This window comes from Vombatus ursinus, unplaced genomic scaffold (genome assembly GCF_900497805.2).
Source record: "Vombatus ursinus unplaced genomic scaffold, bare-nosed wombat genome assembly UNPS02004868.1, whole genome shotgun sequence".
In the NCBI taxonomy this organism is placed as follows: Eukaryota; Metazoa; Chordata; class Mammalia; order Diprotodontia; family Vombatidae; genus Vombatus; species Vombatus ursinus.
This window is the reverse complement of record NW_020944646.1, coordinates 3,666,456-3,686,558: the sequence shown is the minus strand read 5'-3', so window position 1 is coordinate 3,686,558 and position 20,103 is coordinate 3,666,456. Positions and strand designations below refer to the sequence as shown.

Below are 20,103 nucleotides of genomic sequence, written 5' to 3'. Positions count from 1 at the left end.
GAGAATCTTATTCACCTCTGACCCAGCAGAGTTTATATTTAATATTTCATTCCTAATCACTGCTCTAATTTTAATCTCTCCATCTAACAGAAATAGCCTACATAAGTCTATTCAACTACTTTCTTGATTCAACTGATTGAGTTGATAATATCCAGAGAATTTTTTAATCATTGCCTCCAAATTAAAGGTCTAAAGAATACTAAATGTTCATAAAAATTCAGTGACATAAAATAAAAGGAAGTAGAACAATGCCAGGTTAAAACATTAAACATAAAACATTTCATAACTTATTGAGATATCCATTATTCTAATGAACTGTCTTCAAATATCTAAAGGATCATTAGAAAGAAGGTGAGGATGATATCATAAACAGAAAAAACATCTTTCCAGACCTTCTTTGCCTGTCTCTACAGATGATAGAAATATGGGGTGTAGGTTTAGGAAATAGTTAGAGGATTTTATGTGGCCAAAGAATTTAGAGATAGAAAGGGTCTTAGATATCTAATCTAATTCCTTCATTTTACAGGTGAGGAAATTGACTCAGAAAAGTTATTTTTCTCTTATCACCCATGTGGTAAATAGAAAAATTGGGATTCAAATCCATGTCTTCTGAATCCAAATAAAAATTATTTCCACTATACTTGCTGTTTCTCTGAAATTAAGAATAATCAGATGTTAGAGCTAGCATGAGAAAGGAAACTTTTTTTTCTGTTTTGTTTTGTTTTTACTATTAATGGTGTTGTTGTGTTATTCATTCATTTAAGTTATTTCCAACTCTTTGTGACCCCATTTGCTTTTTCGTCTTTTTGCCATTTCCTTCTCTAACTCATTTTGCAGATGAGGAAACTGAGGCAAATAGGGTTAAGTGACTTGCCCAGGATCACACAATTAGTAAATGTCTGAGGCCAGATTTAAACTCAGGAAGATTCTTCCTGACTTTAAGCCTGGCACTCTATCCACTGCGTCACCAACCTGACTCATAATAGCATTGACCAAAGTTTTACAAACTTATTTGGCCTACAGCCCCTTTTCAAAAAAAAAAAAGTTACTCAGTGTACTCTTGGAGCTCTTCTCCTTTCCTTTCTTTTTTTTTTTTAAATTTGCATCATTTAAATATATATATATATATACTATATATATGTGATGCATCTTAAATTTAATAATTTATTGTAAATTTGTGGGGTTTTTTCTGCATTGAAATTTCAATGATGCAATATTGCATCATGTAGCTATATAGAATCATACTGTAAACAAGTCATGACACACACATATTGCTGCCAATGCATACTGTATGTTTGGACATACACATCTGTCAACACTTATTTGTTAATGCTTGTCAGTAGACTTGACCACTGATTGGTTATAAATTGCATTTTGTGTGTTTATTTGGAAAATAATGAATCACTACTACTTTAACTCTAACTACTTTACCACTTTAACTTTAACTACTTTAACTTTGTGTAACAACACAACAGATGAAATATGTACAAATGGTTTTTCAAAATTTTCTTATCTTCTCTCCTTTCCTTATCCTTCCATCACTTCCCTATTTTTATTCAATGCCCACCCAAGACTACTACTGCCCCCTGGATGGTTCCAGTGCCTCCCAGGGGGCAGTATCACATTGGGAATATATAGTAGACCATGAATGTCCTTTAAGGATAATTTGAGTCTTCTTATTTTATTCAAACAAAAATGAGGTTGAATATTTCAGGAATAACAAAATTCATTGGTGGGTATTCCATTCACCAATGCAGGTCATGATCCATTCATGTCTTAGTAGTTAGTCTTAAAGCGGTACTTTGAGTGAAAAATTCATTGACCTGGGCAGAATTTGCATAGAGCTGCGTAATCTTGGACCTAGGCTGCTGGACATTTTGCAGTTGTGTCATCCATCAACAGACCTATACTCAAAGCTTTTATTGCTTTATAGGACCTTTGTATGATCTTTGTGCTTGTGCCCTGAAAGCATAGCAGCTTTTGTGAACACACAGGCATCTTGACAGCATAAATAGGCATCAGACTGGGATGGTGGTGGAAAAAAATAAGCAATATTTATTGTATGATACTTCAAGTCTTGTCTGTGTCACTCATGTCTATATTGCAAAATACAGATGTTGGTATATATATGTAAATATATATAAACATATATGCATATATAAGTATGCTCATGTATATTTATTTATATATGTGCACATATGTGATACATTTATGCATATAGATATCTTTATGTTTATCCATATATCTATTTTTATGTTTAGATAGATAGATAGACTCATTTATACATAAAGTATGCAAAAGCCCAGATAGTTCCTAGTCAAAATTAGGGAATAATTTTAAACAATTCAAAGGTATTGTTAATATTACCCTGACTTGAAGTAAACATAATAATTACCACCTCAAATGGAAAGTAGTCTTTCTATTGTTCCCTTAGTTAAAAAAATATTAAAACAATGTTCTCAAAACCTGGATACCTTAACTGTACCTTTTATATTTTCAACCAGACATTTCATCTTGGATTTTGAAAGCTTATAAAACAATACAAATTAAAGATTTATAGAGTCATTGAGTAGAAATATTCACCATAACTTTAGAAATAGTGATATATAATAGCATATCACATTAAAATGTATACATGACATACACAAATATACACACACACAACTTATTTTAAAATGTGTTGAAACATTTTTTGGTGTTGAATGAATGAAAGAAAAAAATGAATGCATGATTTAAAAGCACTTATTAAAACCTAATTATTTGCAAAGCACTATATTAATCCCTAGTGATACAAAAAGAAAACCAATTCAATCCCTGTTCTCAACGAGTTCATATTCTAAAAATGGATGACAAAGCAAATACACAGTTTCAGCTGAAACTCAAATGGATAGGCCCAGTGTTCCTTAGAATGCAGTGGCAAAGCAAGTGATAATTCTTCTTTCATAATGTTTTCATTGGTAAATACCAAAACTATTTCTGACATTGAACTATTTAATAGTACCAAGGATTTTTGTGGAAATAACTTTCTTTTCCAAATCTTCAATAGTGATGGCTGTTGAGGGAACAGTGGTTGCAATGCCTCAAGAGTCATATTTCCATTGCTCACCCAAATGATATGAGGGAGGAAGAGAAGTTGGATGGGGAATGCTGGTAGCAGGATTTTTGACTTGGGAGGCATTGTTTTCTCTGGGTTTTCGGGCTTTCATATTCAGTGGTGGTCATTGGTTAGTAGCTGATGGTTAGTAGAGCTGGTGGGTCCTTTCTCCACAGTTATTTCCCTTTGATAATATCTGAGAGCCTGGCTTGGAAGTAAGAATGATGATATGGATAACTGAAATTCTCATAACTTTACCTCTAGGTACTGGGATATTGCCACCAGAGTATGAAATGGAAAAATCTAGTCATTGACCCATTGATTCACCTGTCACATACCACCTCCTGTCTTTCCTTCATTATTCCTGGTTGGATTGTCTGCTCTATCTGTGGCAATTGGTCAAAATGGCCCTAGTCAGCAATGTGCTGGAGTCAGCCCTCACCATCTCATTAGAGAAATTTGTTAAATTTTCAGTGTGAACTTTTGTACTATAGAAAACTGCACATACTAAAAATCAGAGCTTTACTTATTTTTATGTTACTAACTTAAGAAAACAATGGAGAAAAGGTTAATAATGTAGATTAGACTTAAATGTGTGTCATGGGTTTTTGGAGAGCCAGTTGTTAAATATTTACCAGCACTTCCTTGCCCCAGATCATTCTTTGTACTGTGGCAAAAGACACAGCCATTCAAAAATGGACAAACTTATCTACAAATGAATAGGTGACTACATATGGGAACGTGCAAGGAAAAATCATAAAAATTAATAAGTACCACAATATACACTATAACCCTTCAGTTAGTACATTTAATTGAAAATTAAAAAATTTCCACTTATTAGATGAAAGTGGAAAGTTCTTTTACACATGAATTCTGTCGACTAGATGTCTCCAGGAGAACATAGTCCCTTGGGTGAATTGAACTAATGGCAGTAACTAAAGAAAAGAGGTATTTCATTATCTTTTAGGCATGTAATCCTAGTGATCCAAAAGGAGAAAAAATGCTTTCTTTGTCATTGTCTTTTCTGTGGCTCCTGGCTCAGCTACCCTACTAATTTATTTAGTGCTATCCTCTACTGACTTAAGATTTTATCATAGCCTTATTGTTTTATTCCTCTTACCTCTTTTCTTGCTTTTTTATACTTCATTTTAATTTGCTTCATTTCTCTATCTTTTCTAATTTTCATCTTCTAGTTTTGTTTTGTAGTTCATGTTTCTAATGTTCCCTTATGTTGTCTCACCAGATCCCTTTAGAACTGGTACTATATTATAATCAAATCTAGTCATTGACCCAATCTTTAGCACTGTGCTTTTCATGAAGGACATACTTAAAGAATGTTAATGTGTTATGTTATATTGCTTTGTGTTTCATTTTTCCTCAACACAGTGCCAAAGTCTCTCCTTCCTCTAAATCCCAACTACAAAACAAAGAGAAGTGAAGGAAAGAAGCATTTATATAGCACCTCCTATGTGCTAGGCATTGGGATAAGTACTTTACAAATATGATCTCCTTTGATCCTCACAATAACCCTGTGAGGCAGGTGCTGTTATCCCTGATTTACTGTGGAGGAAAGTGATTCAGACAGAGGTAAAGTGATTTGCCCACAATCAATCAGTTCTTAAATGTCTGACACCTCATTTGAACTTATGGCTTCCTGATTTCAAGTGCGCAACCTATTCATTGCACCACCTAGTGGCCAGTTTTTGCAAAACAACCAAACCATCCAAATGAAATCATTAAAAATGCCATTTAAAAAAATACTGTATCATGAATGGATGAATGCAAAGCAGTTATTAAACACTTCATATATTTACTTTACATATTTATATTGTATATATTTATATATAAACATATACAGACATGCAGACATACACATACACATGCATACACACATACCTACAGACACATACACATACACACACATATATACTTGAGAATATTGTGAATAGAACTACAAAAGGGAAGATTGTTCTCAAGGAATGTACATTATAATGGGGGAGACAACATATAAAGAAGAGTAGTGGTCTGAAAAGGACACTTTGTTCTAGAAAATTACATGGGTGGTAAGTATGGTGAAAGAGAGTAGATTGAAATAACCCATCCAGAAACAATAACAGATGTGATGTTATCCTGATTTATTATTCCAAAGCTCGAAAAAAGGACACAAGGGAGTTTAGGGGATAATGTGAATCATGGCTCTGTCTTTCCTGAAGTAGTAGTTCAGGAGTGACAATCACCAATCAATATAGTGGGACCTGAGGTAAGAAGTTTCTCTAGGGCTGCAACATGGTTAATAAGGTTATGGAGGAGATGACTGGAGATCAGGTAGTAAAATGAGGGCTTGGCTGGAGCTACCTGAAATGGAGGTCATAACATGAACATTACTTTGAGAATGTAATTTCATTGTAGCCCAGAGGCATGGGTATTTGTGTATTCTTTCAAGTAATATTTATTGAATTATGTAATCTTAGAGTGCAAATAATCCTTAGAAGCTCTCTAGTCCAATTCATATCTGAATAGGAAGTCACTTTATAACAGATTCTTTATTTCAGGTCTATTTGCTTAGACACAAATAAAATTAATTCACATATATTTTAACTATTATAAAATAAAATTCATATTTATTTTATAAACTTCTAAATGATATTTAGCATTTCATTAAATTATTCAAAAACATTATTCTGAGAAGAGGTTCATAGGCTTCATCAGATTGTTTAAGGGGTCTATGTGAAAAAAAATTAAGTTTAAGATTTCTTGTTCTATAATGTATCAATAAAGTGATTTCCCAGTCTCTGGTTGAAAAACTTCAATGATTTCATTTTGATGCACTCTAATTTTAATGTTTTTCTCTGTTCAGGCTTTATCCTAAGCACTAAGGAGGATGCAGAGATTGGAATGCACATGGTTCCTGTTCCCCAAGATACAAAGCTTAGTGCTGGAAATAGGATATGCTCATGCATAATTATAATAGAAGGCATTATGAAATATGTAATGAGAGTGCTATTAACAAAATACTCAGCAGGTGGTGGGGTTCAGAGGTGGAAGAAATGACTTCACTTGGGGAAATCAGGCTTCATGTAGGAAATAACATTCAAGTTTGCGTGAAAGAATGGATAGAGTTGTGATAGGCCCAAATGGAGTTCAAGGTGCAGAGAATAGAATGAGAAAAGAGTTACAGGCAGACAGGCAGACAAGCATATTAATGGAACAACTTATGGCTCTTTTGAGTTAAGTGCAGATTGTGCAATTATAAAGTATTGCTTAAAGAAATAGGGAACAACTTAAAGAGCTGGAGGAATATTCAGTGCTTATGACTGGGCCATGTTAATATAATAAAAAATGACAATACTGTCAAAGTTAATCTTCAACTTGAATGCTATACTAATCAAACTTCCAAATGATACTTTACAAAACTTGATAAAATAATAACAAAATTATTTTGGAAAAGGTGACCTAGAATACCAAAGGAAGTTTTAAAAAAAAGTGAAATGATTGAGCAAATAGAAATTCCAGACCCAAAACTATATGTTAAAGTGGTAGCAGTAGTCATGGAAAACTAGCTGATAAATGGGAGAGAGAGAGAGAGAGAGAGAGAGAAACAGAGACAGACAGACAGAGATCAGGTGAACCACATACATAAAGAATAATTAGAAACAATGGAACTCAACTCAGAATTCAATAGACCAGAAAACATAAATTACTGATAAATTTAATTTAAATTTTTAATAGCTGCTGGAAAACCTGGAAGGAAGTCTGGCAGAAATTAGACTATGACAAACACCTTATATCATATTTCACAGTAGATTTAAAATGGATACAAGACCATCACATTAAAAAATTGCATATAAAAAATAGAGAAACACATCATGTGCCTTTTCTAGGTATGGATAAGAGATACATTTTTAAGCAGAGCACAGAATTACTACAAAAGATAAAATAGTTAATTTTGATACTAACAAATTGAAAGAGAACTGTGCACTATTGACAACCATACGTAAAAATGTTCCAAATCACTACTAATTGAAATGAAATAAAACAGCCCTGATTTATCAACTCACACCCTGCAAATTGGCAAAGAGGACAAAAGACAGAAAGTCAATGTCAAAAAGTTGTGGGAAGATAGGCACAGTAGAATATTGTTGGTGGAAATATGAATCAGTGAAACAGTTGTGTAATGCTATTTAAAATTATGCAAATATATGTCCACATCCTTTGACCCAGAGATTTTTATTAGGCTATAACCCCAGGAACTCACTGATTAAAAAAGTACCCATAAATACCAAAATAGTTGTAGTAGTGTTTTTAGTGATAATAACTTTAAAAAATGAAAACAATACAGAGAACCATTGATTGGAGAATGGTTAAAACATTTATGCAGCATGAATGTAGTAGAATATTACTATAGTGTATAAAATAATGAATATGATAAATAAGAAGAAACATGGAATAATCTACAGGAACTGAAAGAGTGAAGTAAGCAGAACCAAGAAAATAATATACATAATAACTACAACAATGGAAATGGAAATAACAGTGACCAAAACTTATTTAGTGATTTAGAATTGGGGTCTCAGAAGGCACACATACAAAGATATTAGATACAAAGATAAGTGAGTTTGCTTCAGAGAGATCATAATTAATTCAGTGGTAACTGAAGAGGTCATCAAGGGAGAATCACGAAATGATAAATTTAGAGCTGCAAGAGATCTTTGTAGTCAATTAGTCCAAACACCTGTTTTATAGAGGAGGAAACTGGGAACCAATGAGATTTAGTGATACAATTTATTAAGTAACAGAACTGGGACCTGAATCAGTTTTCTGACTGTACATATCAATAAAGATAATTTTGTTGATCTCATTATCAACAGCAAACCATGAAGAATTTGGAAATGCATTCTCATATAATGTGCTTATTACTGTCATACTTGATGTTAAATAGAATGATCAAATGTCTTCTACAGTCCAGCCATTCCCTTTATCTTTGAGTAGTTCAACATTTGATAATCTCACCAAATTTCCATTTCCTCATATGTAAATGAGAGCATTGACCTAGAACATATCAAAGGTCTTTTTAGGATTTATTTATTTGCTTGTTTGTTTATTTTTAGGATTTTAATCAAATGTTAATAAATCTTTTCAAACTCTAAATCAAGCAAATGGTATTTAATGTTATATCACCCCATGCCATCTAATTTAGTAAAAGTGTTTAGCGTTGATGAGTAATTTTTGGTGGTTTTCATAGGTTCTAAAATGAACCTATAATCCTTTTTAAAATGCATATTTGCTTTAGTAATATTCTTTCCCTACATTACACCCCCAGTTTCCCATTCTTTGCTTCCTCCTTCACATTTTCTATCACTTAACATATGTATCCCTGGGAATATTATTTTAGGATTTAGACTTATGCAACTCTTTTTCTGCTTTCTACTAATTTGTATAATGTGGAAAGAAAAGGGTGAAACTCACCAATATGCATTTGAAAAAACAAGTCTCTTTTCTTCCCAATTCAAAGAGTTGACAAGTGAACAATGCAAAACACACATACACAAACACACACGTTACCTTAATAACTGACAGAGATCATTATATATAATCAATTTTTTTTAAAGTTAAAGGCTAAATTTTTTATGCACAATAAATATTGGAATAAAAGGTTTAGAAATGTGGTAAAGAAAAACACAAGTAGTTTTCTCAAAACTAGAGAGTTTTGTTGTCATTACTGTTCAATCATTTTTTAGTCCTGTCCAACTCTTCATGGTCTAATTTGGTGTCTTGGCAAAGATATTAAAATAGTTTGCCATTTCCTATACCCATTCATTTTACAGATGAGGAAACTCGGGTCAATAAGGTTTAGTGATTTGTCCAAGGTCATACAGCTTGTAAGTGTCTGAGACCAGATATGAATTCAGATATTTTAGTCTTCCTGACTCTAAACCTGGTATTGTATCCACTGTGCCACCTAGCTATTCAACTAAAGACTAAGTAGATCCTTGAGAAAAGAGAGGATATTATGAAACACAAACCTCCCTACTCTGCTTCCATATTGTTATGGAGTATTATGTTAAAACCTAAAGTGGCAATGGAGTTAAAAAAAAGAATTAAGAAAAACAAGAAAAGAATAACTGACCTCTTTTGTTCAATCTAATAGAAATGGTTAACAAAGTAAACCAATTCTTAACTTCATTGATGATTTCCTTCTATGAGCATATTTTAAAACTCTATTACCTAAAGTCTGACCAATTTAATAATAAATAAAGATACATAATATTTCTTAATGTTTTCCAAATGAACAGAAACTTATTTATATACCATATTTACATAGTATCAGAACTATTCCAATATATCTATATAAAGATTAAACATGATGGTCATTTTGGGCCTCACTAATCTTCATGGCAGGAAATCATTAGCATAAGCAGCAGGAACATCTAAGTTTTGAGGATTTACATTTTGAAGATGGTCTATTCCTTGCTCTTGTTTAAGCCCACTTTGAAGCTCAAGGAGAGGAAATCAGAATTATGTATAGAATCATAGAACCTTTAAATTAGAAGGGGCATAGAGATCATCTAGTCTAACTCCTATATGAACAGTAGTATCTTTATCTTATCCCCTGACAAATGGTTACACAGATTGTACTTGTATATCTTCTATAGCAATATATACATATATACACACATATTTATATATGTGTGTATATATGCATGTATATATATGTATGTACATAAACATATTTAGGTATACATGCATATACACATTGATAGATGTAGTATAGATATAGCAGGTTCTGTAACATTAAACTTCTTTAGGATGTGGTGAAATATTTGTTCTAATATCTCCAATTTCAGTTATCAATAGATTATTTGAGTTGGTCAGATTGAGGTAGATATTTTAGTTGGTTTGTATTGTTTTGTTTTCTCTGTCTATCTTTAGCCTTCATCCTATTTCAACATTAATTTTGATTTTTGTCCTCACTAGTTAATGACCCTGACTGCAAATTGTTGATTCAGAAAGGACTTTTATATAGCCAAACTCTAATATTCTGTCCATTAATAATCAATTTCTCTTCTTTTTGTGATATCAATTCTTATTTCAACCACCTTCTGAATCTCTTAAGTACTCTTGATACGCTGATGGAAAATATCTGATTAGTTTCTAAACATTTGGCCTCTTTCATTTCTTAAACCTAAACTACATGTAGTGGGTGTGACTGTGAGGAAGAATTTCATGTATTTTATTTTCCATACTGTTTACGAATAAAAGAATACTAGAAATTGGGAGATGTTATCAGAATCACATTTCCCAGAAGGCAAAATGACTAGATACAATGTCAGGCATGGCCTGACATTTATTCTGAATGGTGGAGAATATTCTGGAAGAATATTGTTTTCAAATACAGAGCCTCCATACCAGTGGGAGTAATTAGAGATGGAGAATTGTAAATTTCAGTAGCAAGAGCTCAGAAGACAAACCACATGGAGCAGTACTCCATGTCTGTGTACTCTGTGTCTTTCACACAGAAGACTGAGCAGTGTTCTGGTGACCAGAACTGAGGTAGATGATCTTCAATCTGCCCCCAGGCAGCAAACATTTTCCAATCTGACTCAACAGATCAAGATCTTATCTTTAAATCTAGGAAGGAATTCAAAGGCTATCTAGTTCAAATCACTTATTTCACAGAAAAGGAAAATAGGATACATAAATGTTAAGATCAAGGTTACACAGGTCACTAGATCAGAAGCAACTGTGTCCCTCGCTGTGTTGTGATGATTAGAGAAGGAATTACATTATAATCACCTTAGAGTCTTTAAGAAAGATGATGAATGATTTTACCACTTGAGTTCCTCTAGCTATTTCCATTTCTTTTATATCCTAATTAAATATATTTGCCATTAATATATTCACTTGTGTGGTAAGATAGGTTTGTACTGTGAGGGTGTGAACCAGGATTTGCATAAGTTATTATTTCAAATAACCACACTTAATTTAAGGAAAGTAGAAAGAGGTTCCAAAGCCAGAGCTCTTAAAGGTTTTTCCAGGAAAATTGTTACACATATTTATGAATTTCATTTTCACTGTTGTTCCTTATATTCAACTTTATAATGGAGTATCTGAGTAGTAGTGAATATATTAGCATTGTTTCTAGAGTTTTTATAAAACTTCTTCATCTCTTCATCTTCTGTAAAATGTATGGATAAGTACATTGCAATTATTTTTGTGATATTCTTTTTGCTCATCAAGTGGACATCAGAGAAAGATGACCAGATATCCCATGAAATTCTATTTCTTCTTCCCCTTGGGCAACTGCTACAGCATTTTCCTTATTTATCTATTGAAAGTGAACCTTTGAGTCATTCTTCCATTTAGCTTTAACTTCCTTTTATTTTCTGGTTTCATTTTTAGTGAAAGTCAATATTGATGTGACTCAGTTCCTATAGTAATGTATTGATAAATTATTTTTGAGCAAGGATTTCACATTTATAGTATTAACATTTAAATTCCTATTAATAGAAAGTCTGAAAACAGTGAGATTCTTAGCAACTTCTGCCCAACCATTCCATTCTACTACTCTTAAACTACATTTACAAGAGTAAAAGAGTACTACAAGAAATGAAGCACTGTGTGTGTGAGTATGTGTTTGTGTGCATGTGTTTTAATGGACAACAAATTTATCACCAAGTGAAATCACTAAGTGTTGGTAATGAGCTTCTTTATATTTAGCTGGGTCGGTCCTTAGAATGCAGAAATGGTGTGTTGTCAGATCTGTATTTGAAAATTTTTTAGTGTAATAGATTATTTTGATATACCCTTAGAGAACTCATGATCATGGCAGGGTGATGTACTTAAAGAAAACTTCCAAAATCATAAGAAACTAGTTGAAATAATAGCTTCAGTAAAGTATTGTGACACAAAATGCATCTATAGGAATCATTGGTATTAAATACTGTGATGTTTTTAAAGTCAACCTCCCTCCCTAAAAAAAAAAAAAAAAAAAAGGAATGATGATAAAGAGAAAGTCTTTTAGATAACTACCGAGTACCTAAGGCTTATGGGAGGCAAACTACAAGACATATGAAAGATGTATGTATGTATGCATGTATGCATGCAAGTATGTATGTGTATCTACACGTACACACTCTAAGGATGATCTAGCAGGGTTTAAAATCTTCCAGCATTGTGGGTATAGAGACACATGTTGAAGTGGAAACTAGTGGCCAAGCACAAAAAAATGAGGAGAAACAAATAGGACCTAAATATTACATGGATCACTATGTGAAAATGTGGGGTCAGGCTATGGCACAAAGTATAGAATAAGGCTCTGAGGCTAGAGATAGATCTAAACAGAAAGCAAAAACAAACACAATGAAGAAAATATTACATGTCAAGAGATGACCAAGAAGTGAATCCAGAATAGAGTTACTTCATAAGTATGAGCAGAGCCTCGGGGAAAATCACAGAAACTAAGAGTACCTAGAACTAAATCAACAGTCAAATGCATGCAAACATACAGACACACACAAACAAATAAATGGATAAATAGATAAATGAATAAAACAACTAAAAAAATAAGTAAGTAGCTAAGAACAAAGGATGGACTTACTCAAATACCAGAGTCCCTGAAAATTAGAATGTGGCAAAAAAAAAAAAAATACAGCTCAGAGCAGCTAGCTGGCACAGCAGATAGAGTGATGGCCCAGAAGACAGGAAGGCACATCTTCTGAGTTCAAATCTTACCTCAGATACCTACTACCTATGTAATCCTAGGCAAGTCATTTAATCTTGTTTGCTTCAGTTCTTCATCTGTAAAGTGAACTGGAGAAGGAAATGGTGAGCCATTCCAGTATCTTTGCCAAGAAATCCTCAAAATGGGGTCATGAAGCATTTTTAAATTTCTTCATTTTTATTTTTAGTTGTGTTTGTGTTTTCTTTTATAGCATGGCTAATATGGAAATGTGTTTTACGTGACCTCACATGTATAATCAAAATCAAATTCCTTGCCTTCTAAAGATGGCGGAGTGGTGGGAAGGAGGGAGAGAATATGGAACTCAAAATTTTAAAAAAAGATTATTAAAATTTTTATATATAATTGGGAACCATTTTAACAAAACAAAAGTAATTTAAAAAATAAAAAAAGTTTCTCTTTCTTTTATTCTCTCACACATATGAATTTGGTACAAAAATATACTAAACTGAATAGATAAACAGACTGAAGCAGAAAGAAAGGAGTGGTTGATTTAAAAAGGAAGACATACGAGAATACAAAAGTCACTAGCAAAACAAATTTCAACTTAGAAATGAAAAATAAAGAAGCAAAAAATATTAAAACCTATGATCATGATTTGGGAAAGGTGAAGAAAAAAAAAGGATGTTGTGATAGAAGCAGATTAGTTCAATTTATACTTGTTTTTATCACATTCCTTTTCTTTCACAGCCTTCTTTGTAAAAAGAGAAGGTATATGGCAAAGAGAAGGAAAATAATAAAATTGCATGATGGATATAAATAATGAATTAACATTCATAACAATGAGTGCAATTAGGATGAAGCCATCTGTAAAGGAAAAGAGGATAACAGAATTGGAAAATAAATACAAGAAAAAAATATGTGAAATACAAAGTTTCACACATAGTCGAAATTGGATACTGGAAAGATCTGAAACTATATTTGCCAAGATCTAATAATTTTAATTGATGCTGATTGAAAAAATAGAAAAGTTTATCAGTGGACAAGCTAACTCAGTGGTAGAGTGGGGCAAGTTTGTACCAGTTTTTGGGAGAGGATAGTTCAGTTCTCATTGTGATCTTTTACACCTTGGAAATTAGCAAATGCTACAAATCAGTGTTTGATCTATTGTTTTGGCAATTGTCTAGACTTAAGAAAGTGAAGGGGAAAATATTAATAATCCAGATTAAATTTTAGGGATATAATTAAGTATTTCTTTTCCAGGGACAAAAAATTTTGAACATTTACCACCACACCAGCAGATTAAACAATCAGTCAACAAGCATTTATTAAGTGCCTACTTTGTGCATGAGTCATAGATCTTGGGCATACAACACAACCCTTACTTTAAATGAACTTAGATACTTAAGTATGCAAGGTCAAGAAACAAGAAGATATAGTAGCAGAGTTTTGATAAACCCAAAAATGCCCACCTACCTGAGTAAAGACCCACTTCCTGGTAAAAAATGCTGAGAAAACTGGAAAGCAATCTGACAAAAATTAATTGTAGAACATTTCGTACTACATACCACAATAAGCACAAAATACATATACAGCCTACATATAAAACGAATTAAGTTTCAGAGAAGTTACCTTTCAGATTTATGGTTAGGGGAAGAGTTCTTGAACAAACAAAAGAGAGAATGAATCATCTACTATGAATGAAAAATCTGCTATCCTAGTCAAGTAGTTAAGGATGCAATTTAAATATGTTGTCCATGACTTCGATCCAGAACAGTTCCCTGGGTTCTTAGGGTAAGCATAAGGATTCTCCTTTCACTTTCTTCCACAGTGTCACACAAGAAAGAGTCAAAACAGTCAATGTGAAATCATCTTTAAAATCTTGCATGTGCAGGCAAAAATCGCAATTATCTACAAGTACAAAGTTTCACAGATTCAACAAACAAGAAACATTTCATATTAATTCACCAAAGACCTTTGCTTAAACAGTCTCTACTTAACAGACTTTACTCGTTATGTAGACTCTAAGTGTGTTTAAATGCAAGAAGAATTTTTGGGGGGTTTCCAATTGAGAAATGTATTCAAACAGATCAAATAAAACAGGTGCCTCTTTGTCTCTGCACTTAGAAGAACGTGCTGGGCCTCTGGGTAGTAAAGCGTGGTTTGTGCTGGTGATGCAGAACTCTGTGGGGCAGAGGGAACCTGATTTTGGAGTCATGAAACTGCTTGAGTGCAGGTCCATGGCACTTGCTGGCAGGAATTTCTTCCACTTTCATGATCTGGAAGGAGTGGGCCCGGGCATGGTGATGGGCTCCCATATCTCGCTAGCACCAGCAGTGCTCAGGTCCCTGTACTCCCTGTACATGTTGTGAGTTCCACTCCTGGAATCGTAGAGCAGCCAGATGCCAAAGATTTTCACCCTAAGATGGGACTTTTCAAAGACCTGTTCACAGTATACAATTTCTCCAGAAAACTTCTTCATTTTTTTCAGCTGGGAAACAAAGCACCAGAATTGGGACTTTGCTATAACATGATTAGGAGCAAAGATCCGCATCCCATAAAGAGGCAGCACTGGACTCTGGGGAGTAGGCAGACAGCATCCAAATACCTTACATTCTTTCAGGGTGCACAAGGCCTTCATGGTGCTGCTGCCTCACTCCCTGCCAACCTGCAAAAGAAGATTTTTTAAATGGCATTTTGCAAATAGGCAGCAGTATTCTAGTGATATAAACTCTATTATTTTTCACATTATACTCAAAATCAATACTTACACAAGATTCAGTAATACATTAAGTGTCTGTGCTTATATACTGAATGAATCAACAAGTACAGAGTTAGAAAATTTACATCAATGGAAGACACTTCTGGGGTAACACACATGGGAAAAAATTCATCCATATGATTATAGGCTAAATTATTTTTTGACAATTTCTATAAGATCTCAAAAACTAGGGTATATAAAATTTAAAATTCCAACCATAAAATCACTCCAAGGTTACCAACAAATGCAAATTGTATTCAATAACATGGGATTTTTCTGGCCCCACTTTGAGTTTTATGTAATATTTCACACACACAGATTTCTTAATTAAGCTTCAGTTTTCTGAGCTCTCTCTCTTCCCAATCATTGACTAGCGGCCTTTTATCAGTTGGGTTCCCCACCAATCTTAGAGGACAGTGAATAGCAGCCTAACTCCATTTAATAATTGGACATCAGATAAATTTACTTATTATATTCAAAGGTAGAGTAAGAATAAACATACAAATATTTGCCCCCTCCTCAAACATCTTGGAAGCTTAATACCCAGTACACAATCTCAGCCTCTGGAAAGGAGAGGAGGAATAAGCACACAGGCTAACTCACTTCCTACATAGCATTATAACAACCTAGTTCAGGTCCAAACCCACACTGAGCAAGTTTTTTTTTTGTATGTACATATGTACATATATGCATATATCATATATATATAATATAAATATGTGTATATGTATGTGTGTGTATGAATGTCTCTTCTGGACCATTGATTCTAGGGCTTTTCCTACAGGGTTTGCTGTAACATCCATCCTGGGATCTTGGGCTCACAAATCCCCAAGGCTGGAGATCCTAGCTTGTGAAATCCATTCTCTAGTCTAAAATTAGAACTGAAAAAGAAAAAAAAAACAGCTTATGAGATGATTTAAGTAGGTGTGGAATGTACAACCTTCAGACTTTCTTCCATTATCACATCATGGCACTTGCTTTGAATGAATGCATCCATCACGTTAAGACTCAAATGGAGCAATGAGAGAGACTGCTACCATGGGATTTTAAAAATTCAGACAGACTGCCCATGCAGCCAGTGGAAAAAAAGATGCTCCCAACCACATGGTAAGCACATATGTGACCGTTCTCCTTCTCCCAGGAGCAGGCATCAAAACCTTTTCACTTAGGAAATGTGGTGGTCTTGGCCTATACCAGAATCTTTTATATTTATATCATTTTCCTTCTTCCCCAAAGTGACCACCATTCCAAGTGAAATCTCATCAGTTAAGTTATCAACACATACATCAATGATGAAAGATAGGAGGAATAGGAAATAGATGCTGTGATACACAGTATAGTTTCAAGAAGTTTGCTGTAGAAAGCTGGGGGAAAACTTCACTGAATATAGTTTTAAGGATTTAAAACCAAGGTATCTATAACCCTAAATTCTGAGTTCAGCACCTCTTTCTAGACTTGAATACTGCTAGGAGGTCCCTTAATCTACTGTTTGCATGTGAGTTCGAAATGATCTTAAGTAGAGAGAATATGTAACTAATGCATATTTCCTTTTTTTAGAAGTGGGAAAGGGCTGTTATTTGGTTATTGAAGAAGACTACAAAAATGTCATCTAGAGTTTCTTAAACTTTTTCCACTTGGGACCCCTTTTTTCCCGAGAAATTTGTATGTGAGCCAGGGAATATAGGTATATAAAATAGGTATTCAAATCAAACATTTACCAATAATAAATCATAAAGAAATTTATTTTAAAATAATTATTTGGTATACATATATATATAATTTTACTATTTATTAAAGATGAAATCAAATTTGCATACTAATTAGATGGATATGCTAGTTTATTTTTCCATAAAGAATTAAATCTTGGTGAAATATTTGATACTATAGGACTTAGAATATCTTCAACATTTTTCATAGTTGATCAATATTTTGATTTTATAATCATCAGTGCTGAGAATGCTGCTTCACATAAATACATAATACAAAATGACAGAAATATGTTTAGGGTCATTTCAGAAATTGTTGGAAATTCTGTCTTAATCCCAAGCCAAAATTCATTTGATGATTTTGTATGTACAGTAAAAACACTGCAATTCATAACATATAATCATCTCAAATCTGAGCCAGCAGCATTCATTGGTACTGCATGGTGTGATGGCATGCACAGTGCAAAGTGCACACGTTGTGTGTTCAGAACCAAGGCTACAATGAAGTTGCATGATGCAACATGGACAAGCACTGTCAAAAACACCTTGATGTTATTAGGCATTTGATTTTAAATTAAATTTTGTTTGTGCATTCAGAAAGCTTTTATTGTGACAAATTTTCTGTGATACCCACATTCACTTATGTGACCATATGGGGTTAAGACCCACAGTTTAAGAAGCACTGATCAAGAAGTTTTCTGGTACCTATATAGGGATCAATAGCTGATTCCTCAGTAAATTAATGATTACTCCAGGGAGTGAATACTCCATCCAAAGAGCCTTCTGCCTCAGTAGACACTACATCTAAATAAGCAAATATACACACACACACACACACGCACACACACACACACACATACACACTCACACATCTTCAAATAAAGAAATATGTGTATGAAAGAACAAATTAATAATTTGTAAGCCTGCAAGTAAATTAATATGCAAATAAACAAACACATGGTTAAAGAAACAAGTTTCTTTGTCACCAAATTTCTAGAGAAATTCACCAAGTATTTCTGTCCTTCTCTAGGCTATTCCTCAACCTTCAAAACCACTCAGCCAAAGTCAAGCTCACAAATAATGTCCTTCCAGCATTTTCAGACCCACCAGAGCTTGTGCTTCTCTGCCACAGTCTTGGAGGATTTAGAGTCATTTCCGCTGCAATATGAGGCAATAGAATATCAGAAGTGAATTTTTTAATTGAAAAAATTAACTCTCCTGTATCAAATTAGCCTGGTTTCAATGCTTGTATAGCACCATGTATTCCAAAACAAGGTAGGCAATAATTTGTTTTCTATTTCATTTGGAGTTGTGATTACAATGATGCTTGCTGGTGAGCAGCCTTAGAGGCAGCTTAAAGCTATAGGGACATTTTCCCACCATTCCAAGTTAATTGAAGGAAGGTTTCACAGCAGAGATTGAATTGAACTTTAAACAACAGAGGGAAAACAGGAGATGTTGAATAGGAGATTGATTTAGACATGTAGGGCAACCTAGGAGAAGGCAAGGTATCAGAAGACCCAGAGGGGAAAAAATAAAGTTGATTTAAGCAAAAAGAGTAGGCAAAGATTCTAGGGTTGTGTAGTATTCTTTAAGAAAAACTTAGGAAAGCAAATAATAGTGTTTCATTTTTTAAAAAATCTATTAAGTCCACTAATCAGTCAATATAACATCTAATCAAGAAGATGGAGATGAATACCTTTAGCAGCTGTATAAGAAGGAAACATGGAAATTAAGAGACAAATGTCATCAGGCTTTGAAAAGAAATGTATTTGCTTTGCTTGTCTCTTGATTATCTAGAAATCATAGCTAGAAGTTTTGGCAGGCTTCCCAACACTCAAGAAACACATGCATTTTCAGCTGTCTTTTAATTCCTCTGTATTATGACCTCTTGACTTCAAATGATGAACACTTCATAAAAGTTTAACATAAACAGTTTGAATTTTGCACGCAATATTTTAAAAATCCATTTTGGCTACTTTTTTTTATAGTGAAGTAAATTGATTTACATGTCTTTGTACCTTGGGACTTAAAGAAATCAGTCAATACACGATGGGAATCAGACCATAAAACTAAACAAATATGACTAGACTTGATATATGTTGTAAATGTTTCTTTTTCCCATTTTTCTTTTAGAAATGTTGATCCTAGGAATTTGATATATGTGTTCTAATGAATATAGGCTTATATTCTGAGCATTACAGCGCTACAGGGTGAGGTAATAAAGACTTAACTTTTTGAAGGGAGAATTAACTCAAAGTAGTGGCTAGGGTTTAAAAGATATAGGAAGAATAATATTAATATTGCATTATGGTGAAAATGTTTATGCTTCTGGAAGTTTTATTATTTTTACTTTCAACCTGGAAGAGCAGATTACAAAATTCTTTAGAAGCTAAATAAATCATATTTTAAACATTTACTATATGTCATACTAAATGTTGCGAATACATGCAAACAATACAATGTCCCTTCAAAGAACTTACTTTAGAATAAAGGAAGATAATATATAAAAGAATTCTGGAAAAGAGATGGGGAATAGAACAATACTTTGGAGATTGCCCATGGTGTAGAACTCTAGTTTTTGGAACTATAAGGTAAAAAGTTTTTAGTATTGAAATATTTTTATTTCTTTCCAAACCCCAAATATAAGGTTAATAATCACGTATCTTTTCATCTTAAACACTCATTTTTATTTACTTTTTTCTTTTTATATTTTTAAGATTCATTAATTTATTTATTTTTAGTTTTCGACATTCACATCCACAAGATTTTGAGTTCCAAATTTTCTCCCCATTTCATCCCTCTCCCAACCCCAAGACAGTATGCATACTGAATATCCTTTGCTCCAATCTGCCCTCCCTTC

General features: G+C 33.4%; 1 pseudogene; it reads right to left on the bottom strand.

Annotated features, from left to right (window-relative positions):
* Positions 1-14,896: 14,896 nt before the first annotated feature.
* LOC114028168 lies at positions 14,897-15,414 on the bottom strand (annotated as a pseudogene).
* Between the last annotated feature and the right edge of the window lie 4,689 nt (positions 15,415-20,103).